Raw genomic sequence first — 26857 nt, forward strand, 5'->3', positions numbered from 1 at the left:
AAAACCAGAAGTGACTGACTCCACGTTAGCCGTGCTGTTGGGGTCTTAGCGCGTCTGTTAGCTTTAGCTATCACAGACCTTTGCAGCAAATCATGTGTTGTCGGAAAAATCTATTCCAGCTACAGAACCCCCCCCCCCCCCCCAAAAAAAAACAAACAAACCCAAACAAACAAATAAAAGAGGATCATTTACTCAGTTACAGAACACGTTCGGAATGACTAAACAACACATAACAGATGCCGAAGCCGCCTTTTTTTGCTAGCCGCCTAATTCCTGCTAAATCTGTGAGAACGAAACAACCCAAAAAAACCCCCTGAAAAGTCGACCCGGAATCCTCGGCGGTGCGATATTTCCCACCTTTAAACGCCGCTCCGTCCTTTAAAAATCGGAACGCCCAGCTCGCTGACGCTAATTCTGCCTCCTCAACATCGCACAACATCCTCATTTACCGGCGGCAGCTCCCGGAGGTAAACGGCGAGCCGTCATCCCGCCGCCGTCTTTATCAGCACGTTAATCTAATCCCGTCAAAGTCCCGCCGCCGTCCGACTCCGGGTGCGGCGGACCGTCCCCTCATCGACGCCACCTTTAGCTTCACAATAGAAGCTCATTTGTTAGAATCTTTCACAGGTCAGGGGCCATTTAAAGGTGAGGGGGGGGCTCCAACCATCGGGAAAATAGAGCCGTCCGCTGACTCGGAGGGGACGAATTACAGGGGCGGCCATTTTACGGTCCGCAGGCGCAGCGACCATAAATACCTGTGTTCTATTTTTCAGTGGGATCCGGGCAGCTTTTCCCGTTTAACAGGTATCGAATAGACGGATTCTGGCGACGTGACGCATAACGAACAGCAAATTGTTTTATCTCTTAAGTCTTTATTTGGTCAGCCAGGAAAACATATGAGGTAAAATGGCCCCGGCTAAATGGAGCGGATAATAGATCCGTCACCGGGGCGGGAGGCCGGGGCGACGGCGGGAATGTGATTAATGAAAATAATAAAATTCCTCTTTTTTTCCCTGTCCCGTTAACGCTTTATTATGCTCCACCACGTGGTCAGCACTCTTTAGGCTCCGCCCACTTTTCCAAAGCTCCATTTTGGCTGTGCGGGGCCTCCTCAGCACGGGGGGGGACGTTTCCTGAATCATCAGTTTTCATCAGAGTAATTATCCCAAATGACGCATGTAGAAACTGGAAATCCATTTTTAGGAATAAACGGGCTGCATCACTGTTTTTTCATGGTTACCCCCCCTTCTCATTTAGACTTTGATGTCTTTACTTTGGAACCTGCACCACATACTCACGGATACACTCATGCCATCGTGTTTATTATGGAAATTCAAGCTTCCCGTCTGCTCCCAAAGTTTAAACCAGTGATTTCACCATGTAAAAGACTTCCTGGAAAAGCCTTAAAAATGGGTAAGAGGTGAAATTCAGGCAATTTTTCTGCAAATTATTTCCATATAAATATAAAAACAGGGAGGGGGGGGAGCAGATGCACGCCACATGCCCCGGGAAGACCTCGCAGGAAAAATATGCACCAATCTAAACAATAAAGCGGCAACGTGTGACGGCCTTTTTCCCCCCACAAACACCGTCCATGGAAGAATCTCCGTCTCATCTGTTTATTATCAACAACCCCAGCAACACGAATCTGATAATCACAGACTCAGCAAACAGGATGTGGGTTATTATTTCAGTCTGATCCCGCAAACGGGGGTGCTGCGGCGTTCCCGGAGCCTTCAGGAACGCTCGCTTTTGTTCCGCGGCGTTTTGTGCATCCTTGAAAAGAAACGGATCGATAATTCAATGTCGGAGTTTGTGGACTCCCCCACATCCGAAAGAATCAAATCTTTGGTTTAGAGCCGCTTATTCCCAGGCAGAAGTCGTTCGGAGCCGCTTCTGAGCCGGGTCAGGTGGCGTCCGGTTCTGCTGTGACTGGATCTGGGCGCACCTCCTCTTCCTGGAACCGTGTCCTGTCATGGAATCTTTTACTGGGAATCAATCTCGCGCCATTCCGGCTTGTTTTCCTAACTTCTTCCGAACTGTCACCGCGATTAAAAACCGCGACTCATCATCACTCAGGCCGAGGTCGCGACCTTTTAGAAGGAAGCCTCGCTGAAGGTTGTGTGTTCGTGCCCACAGTGCTTCGGTCCAACTATTTCAGCCATTCCAGGGAGCTGCTTCCTCCTTCTCCGGCTCCTTATCGCGATACTTCAAAGATAACAGCTCCAAAATGACGCTTCCCTTCGCTTTGAGAAGTCAGAGACGCCCTTGCCGCTCCGTTCCGCCGCTCGCCAGCAGAGCCGCTCGCCGTAACGCGCCTTCTACCTTTTTGACCACAGCAGAAAAAAGAAAATCAATGACTTTTAATTCTGCCGTATTGATACGCCCAGATAATGCAGCAATTGGGCTGTTCTGCTGCCAGCGGTGATGAGGAGAGGTAGATGAAGAGTAATTGGGCCCTGACCCCCCGCGCGCCTCGGCCAGCGCATCACGGGAGCTCTCCCGACGCGGGCGGGACGGCGCCGTGCGAGGCCCCGGCCGTGGCAAGGTGATGAATTACCGTTCTTAACTAGCATTGATCGCTCGCCGTTCCTCCACTTTCTGTGACGACTGTTCCGTCACTCTGAACGGCTCCTAATGGCACGTTAGAGAAAAGAAAGCGCAGAGTTTCCCGGCTATCGATTCAACTCGCTTGTTGCTTAATAAAGACAAACTGACGCGCGGTAAACTTTGGTGGCCGGCGAGCGAACGGGGACGTGACTCCGGCACCGCGGGAATATCGCAGTTTTTAAGGTGGATTTGGGTTAGAGATGATGGGCCATCGAAATCAGGGGTGACAGGGAATTAACAAAATGCGATAACCTTACGCAGAAAAAAATAGTCCCCATTGGCTCCATTATTTTGTTATTGGATATTCAGGAGTTTTAACTCACTGAGTCCTTTATTTATGCTGATCTTGCAAATTAGAGCATCAAGAGAGCATCTGAGGACCCGTTAGAGACCAAATTAGTGACATAAAAACTTAGATTAAAGCATCAGCAGTGAAGTTTTATACAATATGCCCACAATTCATTATAAATAGGAAGACAATTCCAAGAAAAAGAATTGCAGTAAAATCAAACCTCAGATGGGAACCGTCTATTTTATGAGCTGCTTCCTACTGAATAGTTCTGGAAAGTACCTTTTAGTCATGGTGCTGGAATGTTTCCATGAAGTTTTAAAACCATCACTAGTTACAGTCACGTTCCCACGTTAGCTGCAGTTAAACCCCTTTTTTTTTTAAACCCTTTTTTATGATGGGCTCCACGGTTTTTTTTGGGAAAGCAAACCGTCCCGCGTGTGTTGTGTTGGAGCGGGCGAAGGAAATCAGCTTTGACGCCGCTGTCAGCGTGTGACCCACTGTTTATAGGACTGACCCGGTCCATCAAGCACATGTCAGCGGGGACAAATCAGAAAAACAAAAGAACGGGAGCCTCATTTAAACGGGGCCGATATCAGAATGGTGGCAGGTTGAGGAGCTCTTTAAGATGCCGCTGGAAAGATTCCCATTGTCTCCGAAGCCGATGTCAAAATGCCACGAGAGGTGTTCCCCCTGCCAGTTGAGTCTGCCTCCGGGGTCGGGGCTTTTGCCCCGGGCCTGGGCTGCGGGCCACGCTGAATCTGAAGTGGGCCTGGCGCTGGTGTCAGCTGCTCGTCATGTGAAGCTACAGCGCTGCGTTAGCGCGGCGGGGTTAAACTGATTAGGATGCGCTTGTGTTCACAGGGTCACAGCCGCAAGAACAAAAGTCATATTAAAGGATCTATATTTTTCCCCTGGCTGCCTTAATGTCACATCCTCCCTCAGCTCCAGATCCCAGACCAGTGCCCCCCCCCCCCACACCCCACCATTCACTTTAGCCTTTTCTCTCCTTTCTTTGAGGTTATCCTAAATCCACCCTCCTCCCCTGCCTGTCAATACATGAACTCCTCTTAATTCTTGCCTTTCTGGCGCGCCCCCAAACTTCTGCTCCGTCTTGAAGTTCCCTCCTCGCTCGCAGCCACACTCATCCCTGGGAAATGTGGATCTTTTCCTGACAAGTTCCTCGAGAAGCGAAGCCTCTGGAGAGCGTCAGCGCGGCTCTGCCAAAAAAAAAAAAAAAGAAATGTGTGGGAATGGTCTACATGGGAAAGAGAAGGGGCTTCTAATTGTTTTTCTTTCCTCTTTTTTTTCTTCTGGAATTAGTTAGTGGGGGGGGGAAAACCCGGGATTGTTCCTTTATTTGTTTTACAGTGGACACAGTTGTGCAGCTGTGGGTGGCGGCGGCGGCGGCTAATAGGAGACTCAAAAGAGTTCTATTCCAGCTCCAGTGTTTTCAAATGCAACACAAATGATGCATTTTAATTACGCCGGGTATCATATAAATCAAGCTGCTCGCAGGCCCGACTGTTCCTCCTGTGTTTATCCACTCAATAACCTGCCCGGATCAACAGCTGGAATAACAACGGCTCTATTTTGGTGTTCATTTAGCGTTTGGCTCGGGATGTTGTTTCCCAACTGGAGGCACTTGAAAGTTCAGGTCTGCGGCTCAGATGTGTATTTTTAAGGCAACAAGCTCTGTTTTACCCTCTAAAAGTCCTTAAATAGGCAACAGACCTTTCATTAAGAGGAGCGTAGCACATATTTGGATCAAATCTGTCGCAGCTCTTCTCTCTATTACACTTAAATTCCTCCCACAAAGACAACGTAGAGCTGCTAATCATTGTAATCAAGTACTTGATGCAAACAGGCACTTGCTGCGGTGCCGATTTGGTTCCATTTATTAGCTAATATGAAGGAAAGATTTTGAATCGCGTGTGAGTGCAGAACAACAGGATCTAAATCAACCAAATCCTGAATCAACTAGTCGACTTTTAGCTGAAATCAAGCCGCGGTTTAAATCACAGCATCGATCCACCAGCCCCAAAAACCACCAAACTTATGTGTAACGACTGAAACATATTTCATTTTATGCTATCAAACACTTAAATACGGATGTGTGTGTGTGTGTGTGTGGGGGGGCTTTAGAAATAAACAGAACAAAGGGTGTGTTTCTTTAAAGGTCCGCAGACGTAGGTTTCAATCCCAGTTTTAAATGCAGGAACTTTATTTCCCCGCTGCTGAAGTGCTCCAGTGTGCTGTCACACCGTGTCAGTTGCCATCTTTGTTTGGTGATGGACATAAAAAGGCTCCCTTTGTTCGCACTCAATAAGCCTCCATTCTCAAAGCAGATAAGCATAACAAAGTCAAAGTAGGGGGCCGTCAAACATCCAGAACCAGGAGTGTCGGAGCGGCGCTCCGTCCACGTCGGCCGGGCTCACAGAGGGACGAGCTGAATGAGTCGTAGCTCCTCAGACAGCCGCTCACAATTACCCTTTTGCCTTTTTCTGTTATTTCCAGGTGAAATAATCACGCCGACAGTCGACGCCGCTAATAACAGAAGCCTTAATTAATTGGACTGACGTGAAATTGTAATTGCTTTATTGTTTTGACACTTGTTGACTGCTTTTTTTTTTTTTTTTGGTATTCCATCAGGGTTATTTGTGTTTCAATAAATTGTGAGCAAATCAGGGAGAAGGCATTTCGCTAATTCGCTAAGTCGCTTCATTGTCTTCGCATTGCAGCAGAACTTGATTGGTTTCCCTGCTGCCGCATCGCTACGGGGGGCCGAACAGCGGCTAATTAATATAAACAGATCGTCGGGATTCCACAAATCAAACTGTGGACTCGGAGGAAGCCGCTACGTTCGAGTCGCGGATGTGGACGCTGCTGGCGGCGGAGGTCCGGACCAGAGCCTGGGATTAGGAACCGCCGCTCCACAGGAAGCAGGCCGGCACGTTTGTTTAGCTGGATGTGAGTTCGAGTGGCAGGAGGGGGTGTTGCCCGCCCGCACGCAACACAATGGGCCATACTTTCTGGACAAGACTATTAGGCAATAATGACGCGGCTCAGGTCCAGGCCCTTCGCCGTCCCAGGCTGCAGATTAAGATATGCCCCCGGTTAGAATCAAATACCACCCCTGCGCGGGGGCCGCACTCAGCGTACGGTTCTGAAGTGCTTTTTAGCTTCTTTTCCCCTCCATTTAGGAGCAAATAACCTCCTGTTATTGTTATTTTAATTGCACAGTCGATGGCAAATCAGGCTATTGTTTCAAATAAATTTCCACTTTGTTATTTTAGATTAACCTTTGACCTCCACCTTACAGTAACCAACAGCGTCCCTCGACGTTTGACTAAATGGGGGGAGAGGGAAACATATTGGAGGGTGGGGGGGGGAGAAAAACAGAGAAAAACAAAGAAACCCAGGAGTATCCTGTTGCAGGAAATAACGAGTCTCATTTTCTCTGTAACCGATTCCAGGAAAGCAGCAACATGAGAGAAAGAAGTCAAGCAGAGGGATTTAGAGCGCCCGAAAAGATGGATTCCCAAATTCTAATTGGGGAACAGTTGATTTAATTGGTGTCCGTTTGGCCGACAAAGGAACGCGGGAGCAGGAATGCCTCTGGGGCCGGTGTCAACGTGAAGTGGCTCCGCTCAACGCTCGGGGACGGATCGCTTCCAACGACCGACCGTGGGAGCTGGCGGGACAGATTGAGGCGCGTGCACGTGAGCGCATTCAGCGAGGTGCTTTTCAACAGAGAGGCATCTTTATTTAGAGAAGGAGGCCATTTTAGACACAAAACCCAACTCCCACTCTGGGCAGTGGCGTGTAACCGGACCCTGACCCGCGAGACTTGTAACAGCAGACTCGAAAAATGTTTTATTAGATCGCAGACAAAGCGAGCGGGCTCACGCACGTCCGAGCGCACGCAACCGATGAATGGAAACATCTGGGCGGCTTCTTCATGCGAACGTCCCGGAAAGAATAGCGCTGATGGTGAATAACCGCACGCCTGCAGACGCTCGGATGTCTCCTGTAAACGCGCGCTCTGTTAGCGAAGCGGGCTAATAGCGCCGCCTCTTTGTCTGGCGCCGTGCGCACGAGCGCAAAGCGTAGCCGTTGTGCGGAGCTGAGGGGGAACCCAGGTGTTGGAGTGTTTTTACTGCCTCTGCGGAGAGGAAGGGCGGGAGAGCGAGGGCAGATGACCTGGAGGGGGTTCAGAGGCAGGGGCCGCGCTTGGGAGAAGTCCCTCAGGGGGATCCAGCCACTGCTTATCTCTTCCTACACTTTTACTTCTTTTTTATCCTCTTCCACAGCACTGCTTTCATTTCCCTTTCCTCTCGGTTTAGGAGGACGAGTTCTCCGGCATTATTTCCTACCAACGCCAGCCATTGTATTATCTGCTGACAGGCATTTCTAAGAGTGGAAATGCCCCCCCCCCCCCCCCCCTGTTCTCTCCCCACTGCAACCCGGTTGGATTATAAATCTCAGTGTTGATCTCTGCATGTGTGTACGTGCACGCGTGTGTTTCTTTTTTTTTTAAACACCGAACGTATTCCGGCCAATAGGAGGCATTAAAACACACATAAAACCTGCGCAGACATAATCTGATGACATTAATGGACCCTTTTTCTTGTACTGAGATGGAAAGGTGGGCCGCGGCGGCTCTTTCCCCGACGCTGTGGGTTTTAATCCTCCCACTGTATATGACAGGCCTGCCCTCACCTTGCCCGCCACTTAAAGGAGCAATCTCTCAGAAAGTCCCTTTAAAGCCCGTGTGAACGTGCGTCCGCGCAGAGGAGAGTGCGGTGTGCTGATGGAGAACGGGCCCGTTCTTGATGTAAATGAAGAGATGCATATCAGCGTTAATCCATTGCTTTGTAGTCACAGCCATACCCAAAGTCTGTCTAATTTCCCTCACACTCCCTTTAGCAGCCGGGAGTGTATCGATCGGCGGTAATTGAAGTGTACTTGATAATCCGTGAGGCAACGGGGGAAAGGGAGACCCTCAGCTCTCACGTCGATGCACAGAGAATGGGGCTGTGGGGTTGTGTGTGGCGTGAGGAGGGCGGGGGGGCTCTCTAATGTATGGGCGGGTAAGGCAACACCCCCCCTCGCGGCTTCTTCTCAGCTGATTAAACTCATTGAGAGCCAGACAAGTGGAACAAATAGATATAAAGGTTTGCCTGGCAGCTTACAGCCATTCAGATTTCTTCATTGAAAGCGGCGCTCAGCACATCCACGCAGCCGCCCGAGTCGGGCTTTATGCAACCGGGGCGCCCGGTTCTGACACGGGCTATACATTACGCACCAAAGTTAGCTCAGACTTTAAAGATTGTTTTCCCTGAGCGCCGCTGAAGGTGCAGCACAACAGCAACAGTCTGGCAGCGGCGGGTATTGTTAGCGGTGTTGGCTAGCAACGCGTCGTCCATCACGGCGGTACTTTGTTCCCCGACTTGATTTGGATTGTCATTTGGAAAAGGCGGTCCAAACATCTCACCGCGTTACAGACTTCTCCTTCTCTAGAAGTTAACAACAAGCCCGATTCAGTTTATTTCTATTTCCGATCGATGGAATTTTTAAAGGTTTGGACCCGGCGTCCCCTCCGCTCTCATTTATGTTGTAGTCTGTTATTTGGGAATTTTGGAATCATGATTAAATCTGGAATAACAGCCTCTGCCAACAGCAACTCATCACATTCGAACTTGGAATGAGTAATGTTGAATATGTTCAGTCAATTCATTAGCAAACGTTGACAACAAAAACAGGGACGCAGGATTAATTACATGTTCCTTGATGTAATAAAGACCAGAGGAGATTAAGGGTCATTCACAAAATCAGTGACGGCTGCGTTCTGCTAATGATGCTAAAGTAACATTTACATTGTTGTAAAAAATGTGATTGAATCTCATTTAAAAAAAAAAGTAATAAGAAAATAAAAGTTGCTTCTGATTTTATCACTGCTAGACATGATAATTACTCTAATTTAAGCATGGAAGGACACGTGAGCGGAACAGAAAATTCATTTTTGAACAGGGTGTTAGTGTAATTGAATTACAAGTCTAAGTAGTTTGATATGATGGCGGCGGCGATACGACGGCCCTCTTCCTGCTCTGATTTATTCGTCACCATCGCTGATACAAACACGTTGTAAAATGACCAAACAAAGCAGAAAAAGTCGTTTTTTTCCTCTTCTTGTCGTGACGCTGGGCGTGAACGTTTGAGCGCTCTTTTCCCGACTTCCACTCAAGGCTTAAATCTCCCCTCGATGCAGACAGAGAGGAAGACGTCGCAGCTTCTCCCCCTGCGGAAAATAAGAAATAACCATAACTCCTTCCCCTGCCAGGCCGCCCCGCCTGACCCCTGCTTTAAGTGGGTAGCGGGTAATTGCTGAGGCAGTGTTCCCCATCAGCCTACAAGTCCATGTGTACCTTATGTGTCATCTCTATTTATTATATTCTGCACGCTCCCTCGGCCTCGGTAATCAATTTCACAAGGATACAGGGCTGATATCAGCCGCCGCGCACATTATGAGGCGAGCCCTCCTCTTATCAAGTGCAGAATTGCCGGCTAGAGGTCATGAACAGATAAACAGGGATGTAACACAACTCCCCCACTCACCTGCCCCCCAGTGAACACAAAGGTGGGAAGGTGATGTTGTGAGGAGGGAAGGGGAAGGTGTGGGGGGGGGGCGCGGAGAACAAAACACCCAGCAAAGGGTGAGGTTGCGACCCTTGTGAGGTGCCTCTTGTTATACCCAACCTTCAGAATTTCATCATCGGTGCTTCGGACCCGCTTTATAATTCGGGAAGCTCGTCCTCCTTGAGTCAGCGTATACGTGTGTGTGTGTGTGTGTGTGTGTGTGTGTGTGTGCGGGGGCTGGTGGGGTTGTGGAGGGGGGTGTTTGGGATCTCCAGGCATCCTCTTTCTGATTATCTTCAAGCGCTCTTTGCAGACCTTTATAGACCAACCACGACTCCATCAATCATCCGCGCTGTCTCTTTCCTCCTCGGACTGCCCCCATGTGCCCCCCCACCCCACACCCCCGCCCCCCCCGCCCCCACCACCACCCACGCCGAGCTAATATCACCTTAAGCCGCGTCTGCAGAGGCGCGAAGCGAAACTTGGAGGATGTCCCTGACACTTAAGGATGCGTCGGTCGCGGCCGAGCACAAATATTCCGGATGCACCTCCTAACGATCCCGCCTTTTCCCGGAGCTCTCGAGGAGCGTTGACGGCTTGAGGAGGCGCTCGTCCAGATCGTCGACGGTCACCGGATCACTCGTGCCGAACCAGAAATGTCATGCGGTTGCATCAGCCTTAGTAAACATTAATTATGAGTCCCCCCCTGTTTACTCATCCCGACACCCCACACTGGCAGCTGTGCATATTTGCCATCAGGATTGGATCTCCATGTCTATATTTTGGCGATGTGCTTATGGTGTTGACCTTACATACTTGAGCAGAGGCGTTATTAATCGCCGAGCAGGCCGGGGCCTTCAGACAAACAAATAAATAAGCTGGATGCTAGAGAGAAGATTCTTGTTGGGCTGCGATCACCTGCCTTTTGTTGCAGACATGTGTCTGACTCCCTCACCCTGCCCCCGTCACTCAGCTGACCTTGTGCAGGCCAAAGGCTTGATGAGTGTTTTTTTAGCCCAACCACCCCCCCCCCCCCAACATCCGCTCCGTCATTAAAGCCTCTGCCCGTGGCTTTAGGACCCAACCATATGGTGCAGCTAGCGGAGTGTTGCGAGGAAAGGCCTGGGCTTTGGCTATAATCTGATGAATCTTTCTTAGAAAAGAGGTTTGCTGGGATGACATCACAACCAATCATCTGGAAAACAATCCGTGTGTGTGTGTGTGTGTGTGTGTGTGTCTCCTGCATATATCGCCGGTCATGTTTGCATGTGGCTTTAAAGTGACCGTGAGTGAAGGGAATAGCACACTTTTGCTTGAATGAAAAAAAATCTAATCGCCTGACTCTTTTTTTTGGTAGATTTAATAGTGTTTTTATGACTCTACAACTTCCCATTCAGGCAGATAAACATATGCTGCGATGTCAAACGCCTCCAAAGAACACATGACATAGTTTAAGAGGCCTGGTACCTTGTTCAAGATGAAAGGTTGCCCTTGGAGTCCTCGCAGGCATGTCCAACAGCAGCTCCAACAATAGTTGCCAGTTTCCCAGTTAAGACATGACCAGTTGTCTGGCAACACGCTTAGTATGCAGCGAGCGGAGCGTATCGCACACCAAGATGGAAGAGATTTTCTCTCCTCGCGCCGTCCAAAAGAAGCTATCAATTCCCTGACATAAGAGTGAATGGATATGGTTGATGTCGAGGCGATGCTATCGCACGGCGAACCCGGGGCGGCGCGGGGGGGAGGCAGACGGGGGAGGAGGGGGGGAGGTGGGGTTCACGCTGGTACGGCGAGGTAAATGAAAACGGCGAGCCCCGATGAGTTATCACAGGTCAAGAACGAGCGGGCGAGTTTGTTATATAATGTTGCTGAACCGGTTTCGGGTCGGCCGCGTTGTGACATCACCGGGCCAACAGATGTGCTTATTCAGGGGAAACAAAAGCCTTTTTAAACACGGTAAATCTGGCGTTTTTGTAGGTCGGCGTGCTGCTATCAGAGCGGCGCTTTCAATATCATCACTGTTTGTGGCCACTTGCTGACCCCAACAAAATCGCTAGCTCATCCCCCCCCCCCGAGAAAACCTGCCTGGGCGCGACGTCAGAGGGCGCAAAATAATCCTCCAATCATTCAAAATGTGTGTAATTAATCCAGATTCCTGCGCGCCCGAACATCAGGCTGTAAAAATATCGCCGCTCTCTCTTGTGCTGCCTCGGAACGGCGCTGCTAATGATTTCGTGCGTTCTAACTTTCAACCGCCTCTCTCAGAGTTCACAGAGTCCAACCGCACACAAAAAAAAACACACTCACATTTAGTCTAATAGGCCTCGAGGCCTCTTGACTTTCTCATTTAGCTCTTTTGTGTATGTCGGAGCAAGGGGCAGAAAGGGGAATGTGGGGCCTTTAAGCAGTAATTTCGCCGGAGTGAAGTGCGTTGCAGATGGGAATTATTAATTTGTATCTGCTTTGCCTCAGTTTTACCACTTATTGAAGAGGGGAAAAGTGTCATTCTGTTCAATTTTGGTGTTTCTGAAGTCTGCGGTCTCCAGCACAGCCTGGTCCGGGGTCGCGAGTGTTAAATGTCAAGCCTTGTACTGAGCTGTCAGAGAACAGAATAGGCTCGGGATGATTGATGACCGCGGAGTCTGAAACCAAAACCTCCCAATTGCAAATGCTACCTTGCGTCAGTCTTCTTACCCCCTGCTCCGATAGCTGCTTACCACCGGGGGCAGCTCCGGCGCGCTGTGCGGCGTCGAGACGCAGGAACGAGTCGTTTGAATTGATGTGTGCAATTCCCTGGACAAAGTTCCCGGGCGTTTAATCCCACATAAGAAAAGTGAACTTTCTGGCTTTCATTTGGCCGCTTTTTGCTGTTTCAACTTTGGCTGCGACACTTTTGGTGGCGGGGAATCCAGGGGACTCAAACAAATTAGACAATAAGGGTATAACTTGGAGTTCTGGCCCGCGCTGACAAGATTATTAATGGCTCAGGCGAGACTGTACTTAGCCCCATGCATATTCAGGAGAAGCATGCAGATGGTCTCCGAGCTGTGAAAAGTTCTGCTCTATCCATTATCTGTCATTTACTCTGCAGCTAAACATTTACATCTTTATCTGCCTAAACAGACGGTCAAAAACAGTCAGCAGGCCCCCAACAAATCACAATAATAGGACATAATGACACGTTTACATCTATTTAATCCAAAAATCTTCAGGAAATCTTTCAAAAATTGAGAGTATATGATTTTAAAAAGCTTCTCTTGTGTCCACTCGATGGGCTACTCCTGGTCATATTTCCATACCCGTTGTCCTGTGACAGGTGGGACAAGGTGCACTTTGGCTGGAGCTATCTGTGTGAACACAGAGGACGATCAGAGGCTGTCACCCTGCTACAATGGCTGCTTGTGTACGCCTGGACATGCTACATGCTACCTGCTACCTGCTCAGCGGCTGGTTAATCAGAGGCCCTCTCTATCGTCTTCATCAGAATTGCCTGGGGTTTCAGAGAATGCATAAGAAAAACAGAAACGCGTGCACATTCCTTTATCTACCGTTCCCCCACTGTCACTCACTCGACCCCCTCCGCGTCCCTCTGCCTCCGAGATGCTATCGCGTTTCAAAGCTCTGTCTATTTAGCCGATCCAGCGACGCTCTTTTATAAGCTCCGGCGCAATAATTGCAAATCAGTCGAGCTTTATTTCTTTTTTTCGAGGGCAAAAACAAGCACAGAGAGGCGGCGTCGATCACGGAGTGCCGATTGTCGTCGAGCTTCCCACGTATGCGGGTCCCCCATTAGCGTTATTTCACTCACCTGAAAGCGGCAGCAAAGTGGCTGTGAAATCAGGGCGGCTCAACACCTGCCGACCTGACCCGCGGTGACAAGCCACGCTCCCCCTGCCCGCATGAATAACACAGCCAAACATTAAGCTAAATACCAGGGCCACGCTCTGCTAGCTTTTATGCGGTTGCAATAATTAGCGTTTTGCTTCACCGGTGTGATCAAACCATCCTGAAACAATACTTGTGCCAGAAAGTAACAACAAAGTGACGCGGGATCTCATTCGCTTTAGCTTCTGTTAGCGTCGCCGCAGCGCTGCAGGTCTCTGACGTATCACACACAGTGTTTTCTGTCATGGGTTTAAGTGCTTTTGGCAGCGGGACCGTTTGAATTACGCACAACATACATAATTAACTCCTACGACATGACGCAGCTTTGTAATGTACAGCCAACAGCTGATTTGCTTCAGATTAGTTTGCATTTTTAGTCTCATTCAGCTGTCTCACACTTTAGGTGTGACTCTCTCGGGTTTAATTTCTACTTTAATTTGAAAGTGAGGGAGAAAGGTAGGCAGGAAATGGGGGAGAAAGGGGGTTGTGACATGCGTTAAAGGTCAGCCAAGAGGATCAAGGCGATGACAGCATGCAGAACGCCGTGTTTCTGGCGGGGTGGTGGTGGGGGGGCTATTACGACATCTCTTCCAAAGCTGCGTCTTAAAGACGTGATGCATAACTTCTGTGGATTTCTGACGGTGACATTCAAGTGAATTGAAAGGTTTCAGTGTCACGTTATAAACTTTATGTTTTTGGCTTTGCAGCTAATGCAATTTGACTTGCGGCTCCTCCAGCGGCCATATTTCACGTCCTGACATTTAAAAGGAGGGGGGGGGGGGATTGAAAGTCGTTAAGCGGCAGAGGATGCGGGCGGACGTCTGCAACTGTTTGTTTACCATAGCGCTCATCGCCGTCAGCCTTCCTGACATTCTTCTACCTTATCATGGCTGCTCTGAAGTCTCCAAACTGCTGCCGGGGGAGAAGGAGACGCGTGTGGGGTCTTCTTCCAGGGTGCCGCCTCGCGCTCTCTCCGGGACCGAGTCCAAAAGAGCCAGGCTTGTGCTTTTGAGGAGTCGGGGGGTCAGCAGAGATTAACCTCCGCGATCCGCCGGCGCTGGGAGAACCGTGGTGCTGCAGAGGGCAGTGCAGGCCGGAACAGGTACAGCCCCCGCCTTCTTATCTCTGGGCCCCACTGCCGACAAAACTCCCTCGGCCAGAGTGCTGAGAGCGGTGTAAAAGAGTGTTTACAGCTCGTGGAGGTCAAGGACTTGAAGACAGATAAGTATTCGCAATAACGTCACTGTCAAGGGCTGATAGAGCCGGTTCGGTTGGGAAAATAATCATAAAAAAAACAAGCCTTTGATTTAATGATAAAATGATTTAACACGTCAGGGTGAGACCACAGGATTCGTGAATCACGCCATGTCAGCACCGGTGCATAGTGTCAAAGATAAAGTTTTAAACCGACACGCGCGCGGAGGTGCCACCAGCCGGCCACGCCGTAATGGCCTCCTCGTCTCCGTCGCTTTAACGTATATAAATATAGATTCAAAGGCATATGTGAGCCAGCTGGCCGCGGTGATAATCTCCAGACCTTGAAGTATTCTTTGAAACGCGTCGGGCATCTATTAGACATGCCCGAGTAAATAGGTGACAGAAACACAGCGGAGGTGGAACCGGCGACCGCAAGGGCGGCTGGGAGGTCGTTGGTGTCAGGGATGGGGGGGTGGGGGGCGGTCACGCTCCCCTCTGGTCCGGCTCGTGCACGGACCGACGTGGACGGCTCTGTATCTGTGCAGAACAACCTTCGTGACAGGTGGTCGGCCATTTTAGCGTAGCTGCGTCACCGATAAAGGAAAAGATCAGAGGGGGGACACGTCCTCCCATCGCTGGACTCGAATGTGAGGACGCCTGTGGGGACGGGGGACGTATCACCGGTCCTCCAGAGGCTCTGGCTGACTGACCTCCAGTCTTGCCCAAACCTGCCTAAACATACCATCTTCACATTGTTCCAGGGGTTAGCAATGTGAAGCAGCTCTACCCCCCCCCCCCCCACCCCAGCTGTACCCCCCCCCACACACACACACACGTACAAACACATAAAAACACTGTTCCTGTCACTCCCCCTCCGCTCTATTAAGATGCCTTTTTGGACTCCTGAGAGCAATTATAGTCAAGTCAAACATCATTAAGGCTTGTTCAATGGAAACGGTGTTGATAAACACACACACACACACACACACACACACAAATTACAACAGTTGTGTTAAAGTACAGGTATCATTCCCGGCTGCTCTGTGTTCGGCTGCAGTACAGGAAGAATCCACATTAAATGTGGCAGCACCCGTCTCCGTGGCGGCGCAGTCGCCCGGCCACCGCGCTTTAATCTGTTAAAGTGCGTCCTCGCCACATTCCCTGACATTGAGAAGCTGAAACCAGCTTTGAGCTGACATCATGTTTAGAGATCAGACTCACATTGATATGGACGCATTCACACACCCTTGTTTTATTTACGGCCCAGCTCCGACAGAAAGCCGGATTATTCCCGGGCTTCCGCCAGGTGCGTGCTAAGGATGCTACGTTAGCAGCAGGAGCTTGAACAACTGTGAGAGATTTCGCGAACGCGTGATCGCTCTGATCCGTGCACGCCGCTATTAAAACAGAGGGATATCAGGTTGTGTTATAAACCCATCATTTGCATCTCTTAATGTTTGAAGAGAGAATTTCATAAATACTCCGTCACCATAATCCCAATATCAGCGTGAGATCAAAGCAGCTCAGAACAGGCTTTGATTTGTTCATTTTGAAACCCCTCACTATTCCTTTGATATCATACTAACCCCTTTTAATTCACAACTTTTCATCTCACCTCAAAAACACGCTGCTCTCGGGACATAATGTAGCTGTACAAACAGGAAAACCGAGTATTATCCGAACCGTTTAGCCATGAACATGAATCCAACAAGTATTTGCTGATAGACTGACAAATAAGCGCTTATTTAAAATGAAGAACAAGCCGCGGAGCTCCAGCGAGGAGACTTTTGTGCCTGTTTGATGGATCTGTCCCGAGCTGCTTCCACAAGTAGCAGGAAATAAAACCGGAATGTGTGGGAGGAATTAAACAGCAAAGCAGGGGAACAATCCCAGCTGTTGTGGCCTGCGTGCATGTTCGGCAACATTTCTCAGATACTTGCAGAGGTGCGCGTGATTCTGAGGACATAGTTTGGCTCTGTGGTCACCAGGCTGGGGGCTCAAAGAGACCTCAGAAACAGGATTCATCCCAGTTGAGTCCGTTTGAATGTAAAACGACTCTAATAACTGCTCCTCGGTGGTTAAAAAAATGGAAATAAAATGGAAAACTGCCCGCAGCTCCTCTTTATTTTAGGCCTATTGTAAAGTCTTTGTTTTGCTGAATTAAAAACGGAGCCGGCGGTGACGTGATTAGCCTTAGCAATGCTGCACCGGGGGGGTAGAAAGTGGCAGTAGCTGGTACTTCAAAGTGTCAGCGTCATTGTGCCAATGACTAGTTTATGATGCTGATGTCAAGCATCACACTCAATGAGGCCTTTGTCCCAGGCTGAGACCAGGGCAGTGGGAAAACTGCCCACTCTCAAAGCCGGCAGTCCCATCCATCTTTCCGTGAGGCCTCGCCGCCTCCTTCGCGCCGCGGCTCTTGTGTATTAAAGATCTCACGGGTTAATGCGCTGGAAAATTGGCTTGCATTTTTATTGGTGGAGGCCAGCTAAATGAAAGAAAAACAACTCGCGGAGGGTAGAGGAGGGCCAGAAAGCTATCCGGAGGAGGGACGCTGATGTGCAGACCCTCAAGACTTGCACTTCCTGCGAAGAGGAGCTTGTGTCCGACGTGTCAGAGATGACATTGTTCCGGGCCCCAGTGAAGCTGTGTCCATTTATCATCGTCAGTGTAGCCACCGCTGTTGTATTGACCCGCTCTTTGTGCCGTAAAGGCACATTAGAAGTAAATCCGAAGGTAAGTCTGGTAATGATTAAAGAGGTAAGAAGAATATTTCACCATCACCCGGTTTCACCTCTACAATAAATGTAACATTACTCAGAATCCTTTTTTTCCCCCCTCTCATGTTGTACCTTTGAAACCTACAGAAACGCGAGGTAGCCCAGCTGCTCCGTTCGATACCGCGGTTACCTCTATTGACACGTGCCGACAGCTCATGTCACCGGCCGCATCTCATTCGTTTTGATGAGGGAGCGCGAGTCAAACCGCAGTGTGGAACCCATCGGAGCAATCAATGGGCACAGAGTGACCGGCCCACTGGGCACATTCACGGGTGTGGGAGGCTAATTAGGAGGTACTTCCCAGGCTGGGAGAGACGAGCCGGCGGAACAGCTGCTGGTCAGCACTGGACTCCTGTCCGTGGGTCAAATAGGTGGCAGCTCGTCACAGACAGTGACACCGCTATAGGTCTAGAGAGGCCAATTTACTTAATGGCTAGCCCCGAGGCTGGGGACTCCCACTATTTCTTTACTTGGACACTTGTAGATGACAGTGCAGGAGCCAAAACGATCCACTTCATCACAGCTGGTCTCGCAGGAGAGCCGTGAGCCGTTTTACCGAGGACTCTTTTTTTTTTTTTTCGCGCCTATAAAAGTGAATTTAATGAAGTTCAGAGTTGAAAGTCGTGATGTAAGTTATTCCAAATGGTGGTGCGCCGAGATCTAATGACCGTTGTTGGGTCTCATGCCCGGGTCAGCAGATAATTACACCTATGAGGTCCCAGATGAACTTTGGAGGAAAAGTTTTTGACCTCAGCATGAGAGGTGGGAAAAAAAGAGGAGAAAACACAGAACCAGTAAATGGAAACGAGGTTCAATCAAATGTCTTTGTAATGAGCACTAAATTGCAGTGATTAGTCTACCGCGTTTGTATTAGATACGATTTTTATTTACTTTTCGGAGCAAACAAAAGTGGACGATTTGCTTAATTTGCTAAAGGCTTATTTTCTGAACACGTGTGTAATATTTCCACATTTCCCTTCATTTCCTGTTTGCTGCAGTTGCCTTTGGAATCTCCTTTGTCGACTTCCTTTAAAGAAAAAAGGACAGGAAAACAACCCTTGTCTGCTCGGTAACAAATAAGGTGTTTACGTTGTCAAAGAGGTATTTTTTTACACGCCCCCTGTTGGATATCAGAGGGCAGTGCAGCCGCCGCCAGCAATTAACGTGTGTATTAACCGACTGAAAGTCTATATTTTCAGTCTCGTTACAGACGTTAAATTAGGAGTTGTTACCACCATTAGCAACAAACATTAGCTCGAAAGCTAACCGAGGCTATCGTATCAATTCCAGCAGCCTTCTTCCCTCTTTTTATTTCTCACAATGGTGACCCTTCAGGGTCAAAATGCTTTAGTCCCAGATGTTACAGTAACACAGGCAGGAAATCGTGACCAAACGTCACCTTTGACCTGTCAGCTGATCCACCGTCACCTCTTTTGAAACAGATTCTCAACTTCTATAAATTACCAGATTTTCCCACCGTGTCTCCCCGTGCACTTTGTCTGGCTCCAGCTATTTTCTTCCTCAGACCCTGCGGTCGACTAATAGTGATTGCACAGTTGCTGAAAATCTGTCCCCTTGGGTTCACAGAGGTCAAAGGGCTCACACCAGGGTCACAGCCTGTCTTTATGTCTCTTCCCACCAAAGGCTTTGTGATGAATAGAGAGCCCCAGGAAACAAAAGCTTTCAGCAAAGACAAGCAACTTTGTTCAATACATCAGCACCTCCACTCACTGCCGCCCGCCCTGGTGAAAACACACTTTCTAACTGAGATCATATGAGGCTGGGGGCGGAGCCAAACCCACAAGGGCAATTAAAGCAAGCGGAGATGAGACATGACTCGAGAAGGAACAACAAACGGGGCTTTGCAGAGGGATTATTTTACAGTATGTCATTAAAACTTCATTTGTTCTTCCAGACATTCACTCGTTATTTCTTTTATGCAGCGCTATCATCCACCACTCCGGCTATATTTACCTCCCGCTTCAGCGCTAGTCTTTATTTTGATGAGATTTGCCGCCATCTGAGCGCGTTCTGTCCCCGTCTTAGTTGCCCCTTCTCCGTTTGGCCCCTGTAAACCTGTATCAGCCAACTAATAATCAGGCCGGCCTGTAATCTGCGGCCTTTGTTCTCATCTTATAATGTGTTGCAGATTCTTGAGGTTGTGACTGGCAGGGAGATTTTCTGCAAATGGCATCTGGTTAAAGGTCAGATTCAGGGGCGCAGTGGGTGAAAGGTTGAATAACTCCAAGGAAGTCAGTGGCCACAGCAACACGTTTTAGACCCCAACCGCTTCTTTTAATCTGACTTTTCCTTCTGGTTTTACAGCACAACCTGTTGCATTGAATTAAAATGCGCTCAACAAATTAGAGGAAGCCGAGTGGGGTGTTTTTTGTTCCGTCTTTTACAACCGTCTGGTCGGTATATGGGCTGTCCTCGCTTTGATTTACTGCTTAACCCCGCTTTAAATCCTCGGCTGAGAAAAAGTGCAAAAGGGAGATCACAGTCCCGAGTTCAAATTGCAGGTGCGTAAAATGGAACATGCACTTTTCCTCTAAATTAGGCATCGGGGGCACGGAGAGAGAGAGAGAGACAGAGAGAGAGAGAGAGAGGGGTGGGGAAATTAGCGAAATAACTGGTTGATTCTAACCAGATGATTACTCCAGTTGGACACCAGAGAGTTTTCATTAGGTCTCTAATTTACAAGCCTCCATCTGCATTCCAGCTCATGGTGCAACTGCCCCAGGACTTAAAGACCTCCTTTAACCTTTGCCCTCAGCAGAGAAGAAGTTGTTACAGCCACGCTCTTTGAAATTTACAAATGATATGAAAAGTGTCAGAGGGAGGCACATTTAAACATTAGCCTCATGCTGCACCGATGTTCTCGCCATTCCTCAGATTTAGATTTGACAGAAAAGTTGATCTTGCAACTTAACTGACGCATGAGTGGTTACTAGTTTGTTGATGTGTTCCGGTCACTAGTCACCAGGCAGGAACACACACTGCCCAGGTCATCGGTCTATTGCTGGACACACACCATCTAACACACACTGAGGGGCAGGTTAGGTTCTCCATTGAAGTAAAGGTGCATGTTTTGGAGGCTAAACCACATAATGCACACCCAGATCGGGAAATGGAACCAGCAACCCTCTTGCTAAGAGGCAACTGAGCGCTGCTTCTCTTGGATCTGTCGCCCAAGTTAATCCTGTCGCTTTTGCTTAATCTGGGTTCCAAATAAAGCCCCATTTAAATCAGCTAAAACACGATGATACCCCGCCATCAGCCTTCCGTTTGTGCTGTCAAAATAACGTTTCCTGGATCTTTAAAGCCCCCTCCACAGCGTTGCCCCCCCCACGCCACTCCATCCAAGGACACCCGATCTGATCCTTCCTCTTGAACCGTGCGTCGGGCACTCTCCACCTCGATGGCATCCTTCAGCCTCTATTCATGAGATTCCTCCACTTCAAACTTTGGTTTATTAAGTAAACTTGGGCGCGCTAACTCCAGCGTGGGGGGGTTGGGGATGGGGGGTGGGGGTTGACACAGATTCTCCTGGTGTAGAGGCCTCATTAAGCTTTATGTATCTGGCTCTGGAAAACAATCTCAGCTTCTGTCAAAGCTAACCCGCCGCTGCGGGGGCAATCTGGTTTGGCACACCAGATTACAAATGTTTACACCAGAGCGCCGGATTAAGATGGAATTGTCTCCATCCTGATAGTTTAATTTAGATTGTCGGGCTTTTCGAATTCATCACAGGCGAATTTCTAAACGCCGCCGCGGCCTCGCTGGCACGTCGCTGCGTGTTTGTAAACAGTGGACGGAGGCGGACCATGTGCCTCCGCTAATGATGCTGCAGGAAGGGAGGGAACTCTATGGGAGGCCCCATGCTCATGCTTAACTCGCGCTTAGCTGCCAGGTCATGTGTGATTAAGAGGTTTGTGTTACCTGGAGCCCTGCTGAGCAACTTTCCCCCTGAGGGGAGTTTGTCCCCTCCAACTAATCTGAAGGGGCCACAAATGGATAAAGTGCCGTTTACCAGTTGTTTTATTGCCGTGGCGGCTGGAGGAGCTCTCCCAGGTTTCTTTTTAAAAAAAAATGAGTAGCCCAGCAGCTTAGTCGGAGGCTGTTTACAAGACGCAATCGACGTTAGGGCTGAGTTATTAGAGTTAAATCTCCATGTAAAGGACGACAGACACATGTTCAGGAAGAAAGATGTGATCAGTTTAAGGGAAAAAAAGTGCCAGGATGTTGGAGGAATAATCCACAAAACATCGTGTCTCCATTCTTATTGACAACACCAAATAAATGGTTTCCAAATTGTCCCTGAAATTGTGTCCAGCGGTGATTACACCGGGCGTCACGCTGGGTTTGTGTTCAACCGAGCGGGGATTGAGATGGGCGGGAGGCGGGTGGGGGGGGCAGAAGAGGGTCTGGAGGTACCTTGGACAAAGAAGACGCGCATCACAGAGAGGCCAGCGACGGCGCGACCGCGCTCCCATCCTTGTTGGCGAGGTGATGAATGAGAGGACGGGAGGCACCGGTTCCCCTCAGAGGTGCTGGGGTGGTGTGGCACCACTGGGGGCTCCGGTCCCACAACCCTCAGGAACATGCACAAGCTTAGAACGTTTCATGATTAGAGGGGGACAGAAATCCTCGACGTAGCCGCTCAGACTGAAGACGCGGGAGACGTCGGACGAGGTCGGAGGTGACTTGATCGGAGCAAAAAGACAAAAGACACTTTCTCCCCTAAAATTCTTGCCCGGTTCAAATCGCTTCTGGTTGTGGTTCAGAGGAGACAAGTGATGCTGTCAACACACTGAGCAGTTACAGAGAGAGAGAAACACACACACACACACACAGGTCAAGAGACAGAGAGAAAGGGAGGGAGAGCCCGGGGAGCCTCAGACAGGACAAGGCCACGAGTTCCGCCAGCTGCACTCTGTCTTTGAGGAGAGGATGCAGAGATCCACATTGAGGTTGGCAAACGCTGGCTCATAAACTTTCCCCTGTCTCTCCCTTTGATTTTCCTTGGACATCTGCCTGGCCCTCCCATCAGGAATGTGCAGCAGCTGTTTGCTGCGAGTGTCCTCGCCGTGTGAACTCGAGCTCGCGCACGGGTCCTGGCTTAATGAATTGAGCTGATCCAAACCGGGTCGCCTGGGACACCGGGCCCTGGTGCATACCTCTTCTCTGGGGATGACGGAGAAAGAGGCTGGGAAACGTATATGATGGAGGTTAACCGTCTGCCCCGTACTGTAATTGGCTTAGATCGTCTAGCAACCAGATTTACGGGGGCAGAACCCGCAACCTCGCCGCGGCGCAGAGGTTCCGCCCCACGTTCGCCGCGACCGCGCAAGCTAATGCATGTGAGAATGTGCAAATCAGGCGCCAAAGTGCAGGAGCAGTGGGCTCCAATAAAGTCGTAAACGGCGCTGATGGAATCTTCCGCAGCTGTTTAATGAGCACGCTACTATCAAATTGAAGCTGGATCGATATTTAATCAATTGAGCATCATACGGGACGGCGCCGTTGTGTTGTATGTTCTTGTGAAGGGATTCCATGAAATTGCCTGGGGCTGTAAATGATACTTATGCACCCATCCTCCTCCTGCTGCAGTTTGAAGAAGTAATGAAATTCTCTCTCTCTTTCAAACGCACACAAAGAGGAATTCCTTTTTTTTAAGGAAAAGAAAGGCCCAGACTTTACTCCCAATGCTCATCCAGACTTTAGACAAAGGGATTACAGATAATGTGGACGGTCTTAATGGAAGGAGCGCTGGCAAACACGCCGGAGCTGACGGACGGGGGGAAGAATCTGACGCTGCTTGTTTGTTTGAACGGGGAGATTAAGGAGTGAGAGAGAAGGCGGAATTTGGGGGACTTGAACGCCGCTGAGGAAGCGCCGCCGCCGTGGTCCTCGCGCGATCGCCGAGCTCCTTCATTGTCATGAAAACTCCCTCTGGACAACGTGGCCTAAGCTCGCAATTTGTCGTTTTCAGGGAAACGCAGAGGCTGAATGCTGATAAGCCTCCCATGTTCGTTATTTCCCTTCCTGCCCATCCCGGTACCAACGGCCACGCGGCGGCGGTGGCGGTGGTGGCGAGGGGAGCTCCACGAGCCATGATGAGTTGTTTAAAATCTAATCAGAAACTAACAAGTCCCTGGTTATTTGTTTCTGCCTCAGTACTTGAGAGTTCCCAGATGTTGTGGAAGGCAGGGAGTCGATTGTTTATACAGCAGCGAATCTCCCCCAAACACACACGTTCTATCAGCCGTCGTGGCTATCTATCAAGGGAGGCACAAGTTACAGTTTTTCTGAAGTCAGGCAGGCACAAAAGCCCTTCAGCAGCAAATTACAACTCCCACCCCACCTGCTGAAGCCAGCGTGCTGGCGGCGCAGTCTTCAGACGGTAACCTGCCTCCGATCGATCGGTTGTTGTTGCAGCTGTGCTCTGGGTTGATGGTTTATTTAAGCGGCTCCACATGCTTGTTGAGGGAAAGGCAGCTGAATACATAAAACAGCCTCTCAGAACCACTTTGTGGTCCGGCTAAGAGTAAATGGAATAATAAAAACCAAATGGGTTCATCTCGTGTTGGAGGCCCGTAAATCCAGGAAGTTGCTTCTTACCTTTATGATCCGGCCCATGTAGCATGTTAGCTTTGGTGCCATCGTTGACACTGTTAATGTCATGTCGGACTGAACCTTGTACGGGTTTAGCGGGGAGTTCGACGCGTTTTCCATGTTGCTCGTTGCCAAGGTAACGCTCACGCATTTACTCCTTTGTTTTTGACCGTTTCCTTACAGACCAGCGCAATCAGCTGCTCGTCCTCTTCGCTCCGTCCTCCGTTCAGCCGGCGAGGCTTCAAGGTCGTGCCCGGGCTCCCTTCAACGAGGTCACTGACATCCTCTCTCCTCTCACACTGTTTCCTTCCCTTCAGACAGGGGGGAGGATGTATCTCGCACTTCCTGCTGCCATACACAGACAGGAAATGAGTAATTTACTGTACAGGGCAAACATCTCGACTTTTTCAAAGTTACGAGCAGCACTGGATCCAGGTTCCTCGCTTGGCTTTACGCTGAATTCAGCAAAAATGTGGACGGAGGCATATTTTTATGATCAGATTTAATTTGAGTGGTTAACTCGCTTTGGAATGATTTCAGTCAGCAGGAGCGCAGTCCAACTCTTACTGTAAACACGGCGATATGAAACCCAACAGCTGCTCTTCTTATCGAGCTGTCAAATACCGTAAACGATTGATGACGTCCTGTTCCTGCGCAGCCACCGCCTTCTGTCTCCCTACACCTCGGCCCGCTTTCTCAGGCTCGGCCCAGATGACTTTCAGTTCAACGCTCTTTTGTCCAGTTTGACGTGTGTACGAAGTGAAACTAAAAAATCCCACGAATCCTGTCGGGGAGTCTGTGACAGCAAATAAGCAACAGCGCGGTTGGACCTCTTGCTAACTGAGCGCAGACGGAGGAGGACGCGGGGGTGAAAACGGACAAAAGAGAGGCCGAACCTTTCGCTGTCAGAAGTCAAAGCACTCTAGTTGACTTTTGCAGCCTGGGGAAACAATACAGGTGATCCTGGGAAGAAAACAGCCCTGCTGAAATGGCGGATATTTCTGGAATCTCCCGAGGGTCCAGTCCTGCCCTAGAAAGGGCTGAGGACTGAAAAATGTTGTCGGAGCGGTGCTGTTTATGCAGAGCGCAGCCCCGTTGTTAGGGGGACATGGAGGATCCAGAAAACAGTTTGGCCCTCTTTTACTCTGAGCACGACCTGGAAAACTGTAACCCAGATTCTCCCGCCCAAATAAAACATTTCATGGGTGCAGCCGCGGTGACACCCCTCCCTTCAAATGGCGAATCACGCCCGCGACTCTTCTCCTTTTAACGCGTGTTTGTGAAGGTACCCCCAGAAATGATAAATTGCTGAGCGGCCTGTTTAAAAATGTCCGCAAAAAAAAAACAAACCTGAGTTATGAGGTCGTTAGCTGTTATACAACATGTGGAAACTATCTCAACAAAACTTCAAACCGGCTCCTTTGCGGCTTCACAGAGGAGGCGCTCCACAGACGGCCGCATATCCAAACAGAGCAGCATTTCCTGTTCGGAGCTTTGAAGGCATCGCCATCCTGTTGCTCTCAGATGCCTTTGGAATCACTTGTTTTACTCTTGATGATCACTTACAAGTTATATATTTAAACCGAATAACACACTTAGCATCAGGTCCTTTGGTATCAGGGTCACTTTGGTACCAAAGGTGCTCCAGGCATCTGTTCTTAGTTCTGACCCTTGATCCAACCCGAGACATCGCTTGTAGAATCGATGCATTTTATTCCCATGACATTATTTTTTACCTGAATGTCTTTCACTTTGACAGGCTCAATATTTACCTTTGCTATTTCTTGCACACCGGCCATCTGCCATCGGGGCGGGGGGGGGGGGCAAAGCTTGGTGACACTGTGGTGACACCAACAGTGTAGAATAAGTATAAATAAAATACATAATATAACTTTTTTATAGAATAAGTCCGCAGTTGAGCAGCTGAACAATCTGTGTTTTTAGTTCCGACAGATCCCCCCCCCCCCCCCCCCTTCCCCTCCCCCAGAGATTTACGGCCCATAAAGTCCAAAATGAGGCTCAGTGGGATCTTTCCTCCTGAATATGGTTCTTACTGGGTTAGGTCTTCACTAGAGGGACTGTTTTACAGTTTTTAGTCGTCCATTCTTGAGTGGTAAAAATGACATCAAGCACTTTTTTAACGTCTAAATCAATGTTACTAAGTCAAAGTGGCTTTTATTTTGAAATTCAAAGGGAATTTGGCAGCTCAAAACCTTGACTTTTATTTTGACAGATATATGGTCAGTGTTGCCTGACTGTAAAGCCGCTATTGTTGACCGTAGAATAGAGTCAACCCGAGCACATCTGTACATTCTTACATGCTATAGTGGTATATTCAGGAAGATTTTAATTGGACAGCATATCCCAAACATTAATATAGAATCGTTTAGAAAATTTATTGGATTGCTAAAACATGGAATAAAACCTTTAACACATTTCTTCTTTTTCCTGAAATCAGCAAAAAATACCTCAAAAGTGGATCTGCTGGGATTCAACCAGACTTGTAGGGTTAAATGACCTGTTTAATGGGTGCGACTGTAGTCTGTGCGTGGGACAGGTCAAAGGTCGGGTTGGCTGTGCAGGACTCTGGCTCCTACTTCCTGGAATCTTCTTGAACAGGAACGTCAACCATGTGACGGCTCTCGCTCTCATAAACAAAGACTGGCGCTGTTGGGCCATGTTACATTCCTGCTAATTCATCCAAGAAGCTAGCCGAGCAGTGGTTAAGCCGTGGTTAGCAGCGGTGGTCAAAAACAACAACACGGATGTTGTTGCACTATCATTATAGCTCGTCAGGGGTCGATGTGGTTGTCGTAAAGACTCGGTGTGTAATTTTCTC

General features: G+C 49.2%; 1 long non-coding RNA gene across 1 annotated transcript; it reads right to left on the reverse strand.

Annotated features, from left to right (window-relative positions):
• Positions 1 to 8832: 8832 nt before the first annotated feature.
• Positions 8833 to 25309, reverse strand: LOC130536741 (uncharacterized). The gene is made up of 2 exons (XR_008953460.1): positions 24025 to 25309; positions 8833 to 9200 (listed from the first exon to the last, which is right to left on the reverse strand). It is a non-coding gene; the product is annotated as an uncharacterized LOC130536741 (long non-coding RNA).
• Between the last annotated feature and the right edge of the window lie 1548 nt (positions 25310 to 26857).

The sequence above is a fragment of the Takifugu flavidus genome, chromosome 13, assembly GCF_003711565.1.
Source record: "Takifugu flavidus isolate HTHZ2018 chromosome 13, ASM371156v2, whole genome shotgun sequence".
Lineage (NCBI taxonomy): Eukaryota > Metazoa > Chordata > Actinopteri > Tetraodontiformes > Tetraodontidae > Takifugu > Takifugu flavidus.